Raw genomic sequence first — 4,818 nt, forward strand, 5'->3', positions numbered from 1 at the left:
AGCGGCCAGCCAGCGTGGGATGAGCCCGGCGAGGGCCGGGATCTGCTTTGGGTGGGGGTGCAACACTTATGGGTGTTGCTGCGGGGTGGGAGGCAGAGCACAGCCCTGGACATTCACGGCCCCCTTCCTGGCACGGTGATGTGTCCTTCCCGGGGGATGAGCTGGGCTCAGCCGCGGTGAGATGAGATGCTGGCCTTGCTGGAACGTCCGCAAATTGTTTGGCACCGAGACAGTTCTAGTGAGGGAAATGTTTCTAGGTTTTGCTTAAATGTGTGTAAAACTCAGGTTCAGCCAAGTGTTTGCAGGCGATGGGGTGGGCTGGGGAGTGGGGTGCAGGGCAAGGTGGAGTCAGGAGCAGGAGTGTGAGAAAGGAAACCACAAGCCCAGCAGCCTGAGATGGTGGGAGGATCTGGCTGCTGGGTATGTTTGTATGAAGCAGGAGGGTTTAGGATGAGGGTTTGACTCCCTGAACCCTGCCTGGCACCCTGTAGTGCTTTGGCTGTGGATTTACCTCCTGACCCCATGCATCCTGTGGGGTGCATCTCTGCAGGATCCAGACTCCTTTCCCCATAACAGGGCTTCTCATCTGCAGGCGATGCCAAGGTTTGCACTTAAGGCACAACGTTCAGAGACAGTCTTTAAAAATGAAATTACACAGCAGTCTCCCAGACCAGACAGCCACGAGGGAGCTCGGCTCAGCCCAGGCCCTGCAAGGCATCTGGTTGCCTTTCCTCCCTCTCACTGTGCAGGTGGTTTGGTGCAGGTGCAATAGAAACTCTTTGGCACCTGCAGCAGCATCTTATTAGAAGTAAAAAGACATTGTAAGGGCTATGTCATCAGGCAGCAGCCACCAGCAGATCACTTTCAGCTGAAGCCAGAGGGAATTGGAGCTTGCACACCCCAGAAGCCCCTTGCTTTCCTGCCTGTACTCATTTGGGATGTGGCTGAAGGGCAGGTCCTGAACCAGGTGGAGGCAGAAAGACACACCAAGGACATACAGGATTCACCTGTGCTTGGCATCCACTACAACCTGAGATGGCTGAGGCTTCTCACATATGCCAGTATGTTTCTGAAGAAAAGGTAAAAACCTTGAGGCAAAGTGCCCTGCTCGCTCAGCTCCTGGGGCAGGAGGGAAGCACGAGCTGTCAAATTCATCTGTCGGGCTGCTTTGACCACCACCAGCAGCAGCTAATTCAGTACAGCAGCCATAACCCCAAAGCTTGGCTCTTTATGCACATCCACCCCAGGACCTGCGGGCTGAGCCTTTTCCACTTCAGCCTTGCCCTGCTCACGAGTGAATCTCCTACAGGCATTGCAGATAGTCTCAGGACGGAATAACACCCCTAAAATCAGGATCTGGCGCAAATAGCCCAACAGACTCTTCCTCGCCATTGTCAAACCAGCCCCATTCCTGCCTCCAGCAGGTTCAGGGAAACTCTTTTTCATCCCTGATGCTGGATACTCCCTGCTTGCACATCACAGCCACCCCAAGTCCCAGCAAGGGCTGGGCAATGTTGCTGCCCTCCATCACGGGGACCTGGCAGTCACCAGTGTCCACACCCCTCCCCAAGGGATGCAGGAAACCACAAAATGCCCTCAGACCTTGTGAGCAGGAGGCAGAGGTCTGCAGAGCAAATGTAACTCCCAACAGCCAATGCCAAGCCAGGAGGAAACTTTCAACTGAAATCCCAGCAAAAAATGGGCTGAAAGCCAAAAGTGAGGGGGCTTGGCCAAATAACAAATATCCCGAAGGCAGCTCATGGCCAGGATTTACATCCAGGCGAGATGGAGCCAAAATACTTAGAGGCAAGATGGGGTCCTCCCACCCTCAGTGGTCTGGAGCCAAAGGAGAGGGGCCAGGAGAACAGCAGGAGGGGTGGAGTTACGTCAGCTGCAGCCTCACAAGTCCATGGGGGTGAGCAGCATATCCTGCTCAGGGACTGACCCCCTCGCCTGAGGTTTTGGAAACCTCACAGAGCAGAGAGCCCACAGTCCCAGAGCCACCCGGGGGCCCAGCTGTGGGGAGGGAGGCTGGAGTCACTTGGGAGAAAGGAAAAGGTCCGAGGGGCAGGTTTGGGGCAGGAGGGATGTGTTATTGTGAAGAGGGCATTTGATTGTCCTGGAGGAAGGAAGAGGGGGAAGTTGGTCCCACTCCTGAAGGCAGGTGCATGGCTGAATTTATCAGGGGGAAGGAAGCAGGGATGGAAGCAAGCCCGGAGCGCTGGGCGGCTCCATCGGACCTCATGGAGGGTCACAGGAAGAGGCCCAAGGCAGCAGTGCAGCTTCACATGGCGGGACATGGCAGTGCTGGGGGGGGAGGGTGGGCACAGTGAGCCCCCTGCCAGCCCCCCACCAGCCGTGGCACTGGGCTGGGATCTCCCTGGCCACACGATGCCCAGCACAGCACACACTCCATCAGCACAGCACCCCGTCAGCAGCCAGGGAGGTGCCTGTTCCCAGGCAGGGTTTGAAGACACTGCATGCCTGTGCAGACCACAAGACAAAGCAAAGGGAGCAGGGGCTTTGCTCTGGTTATTCCCAGAGAGGCAAGAGACGTGCCCAGAGAAGTTCAACTCGGCTACATAGTGTCAGGAACAGTCAGTTCCTATCCCTGCTACACCATGTCCTGCACAGAGATAGAGAGTGAGAACTTGTTCAGCTACAGATCAGAGGGCACTGGAGTCCTGCCATTTTCTAAGGCACAGGGAAAAAGCCAGGCACAGATGAAAAGCACTGGAGTCAGCGTTTTAAGTGAGGGCAAGAACATCATCCTTCAATCTGCACTTCCTTGATTGCTGTGACTGTTGCCTTCCTCAAGCCAGGGTGTCTCCCTGGGGAGCAGGACAGGCTCTGGGTTCCCTGCTGACATGAGAGTACATCTCCCCAAGGTGACAGGGGTGGGTGGGCAAGCCAGGGGGTTTGAGATGCTGATAACAAAGAGCCTCTGGCTGCAAAACTTGCTCTACTACTTCTAGCAGGAATTCCTGCCACATCCTAGCCCTGGGCTCTCCTCCAGCTGGAGGCAGACCACAGCCAGCACTGAGGTGGCTCCTACAGCACCTGGTTCAGCCATGAAGTCCTTGCTGCAGGATGATGGAGGGGCTGAACTTTACACACCAGGAGGCTTGGGCTTCTCCTCCATGAACTTGAGGGCTACTAAAAACAAGATGCATCCAGCTTGGGAAGACCCTGGCCCATGAATGACTGGAAATCAGTAAAGCAACCTGGAAAATTATTGCAGGATGTTTGCTCTCTCCAGGGCAGCTCAGGTAGGATTGAGGACACTGGACTAGCAGAACCACTGGCCTAACTCAGTGCAGCCCATCACACTATTGACCATACAGGAGCAGCCTGGCCATCTACATGGTTTTCAGCACAAAACTCAGAGTTCACAAAGCTGAGCAGCAGGCTCAGGCAAGCTGTGTATGTGCCCAGAGCTTAGAATAAGGAGACAAACCTTCCCTCTAGTGGCTGTATGGCACATGATTCCCACAGTTACCTTCTCTACTGGAGAGTGTTATTTTTTCACCAGCCCTTAGGCTCAACACAGATCCTAAGTGCATCAAATCTTACAAATTCTATGTGAGTTTTTAGTGGCTTAAATCTGGCACAGCTGCTGGTTTGCACATAGCCACAGCCAGCCCCGGGGGTCTGTGTCCACTCTGCAGCTGGTAGTGCCTCTCCTAAAAACCTGCGATAATTCCCTGGATGGACAGGGGTTCACACCCAATGTACAGGAGTCGCTGCTAAAATAAACTCCCAACAATAAAACATACTGTGTACATTTAGTGCTTAACTGAAGTGTTCACATCAGAGAATCAGAGAATGGTTTGGGTTGGAAGGGACCTTTTAAAGGTCATGTAGTCCGAAGAACGGGCTGAGAAAGGATAGAATGAGACGAGCATTACAGCAACAGGATCCTACAACTACACTAGCAAACAGTGTAGGAAACTTTTGTAACTAATACACCTCCCTATCAGGTCGTGGCTAAGGGTAACACAGAAAATCTGACACGAGCCCTGCCCAAAAAACAGAGAGACAAGCAGCATGCCCTTCTTGCCTCCTTTTCTTTGGCAAAGAAGGGAGTGCTTGCCAGCCCCAGCAGGTTGACAGGATGCAGTGTGGCCTGGACATAATAATTAGTGCTACGGGCCAGTTAGTGCCAGGGATTTGATGCAGACATGGGAAGTATTTCAGCATTGCTCCTGGGAAGCTCCTGGTTGTCCTGTGTTTACTCCTCTCCCTGTGCAGTGCTGGTAATGCACACACAGGCTGCACGTCCCACTGCTGCACTACGTCCTTGTCCACAGACCTGCTGATTGCCTCTGATGGGAAGGAAAACAAGAGAAGCTCAAAGCATGAATGTTTTGGGATTCTTTTGTTGAAGGCAGGTTTAAAAACCCAAACCTGCTACAGTCTGTAAAGCCAGGCTCTTACCAACACTGCTGTGTTAAAGCAGCTCCCCATATTCACGCTAACACATCTTTTTCATGAGCTGTCGCTCATGGTTGGTGTCTCTCTGTTACTACTCCAGTCCATCTTGCTTTTATTATAGATAGTGCCTTTCCTGAAATGGGAACAAGAGCTATTTTCTGCCCCTTCAAATACCATATGTGGAGCTGGCTGACTAGATGCCAGCCTTAGAAAAGTTAAGTCTGTAAAACAGGCCATAATTCCTCTACCCTATTAAAAATATACAAAAGAATAAACCCCTGTTCCTATCATCATACTGCCCAGGAATAGCAGCTCAAAGACAGAAACATAGCAACAGGATCCAATTAATATATCGATTAAGAAGCACAAAATTCCCGGAACAAA

This window comes from Corapipo altera, unplaced genomic scaffold (genome assembly GCF_003945725.1).
Source record: "Corapipo altera isolate COAL_440 unplaced genomic scaffold, ASM394572v1 112, whole genome shotgun sequence".
NCBI lineage: Eukaryota > Metazoa > Chordata > Aves > Passeriformes > Pipridae > Corapipo > Corapipo altera.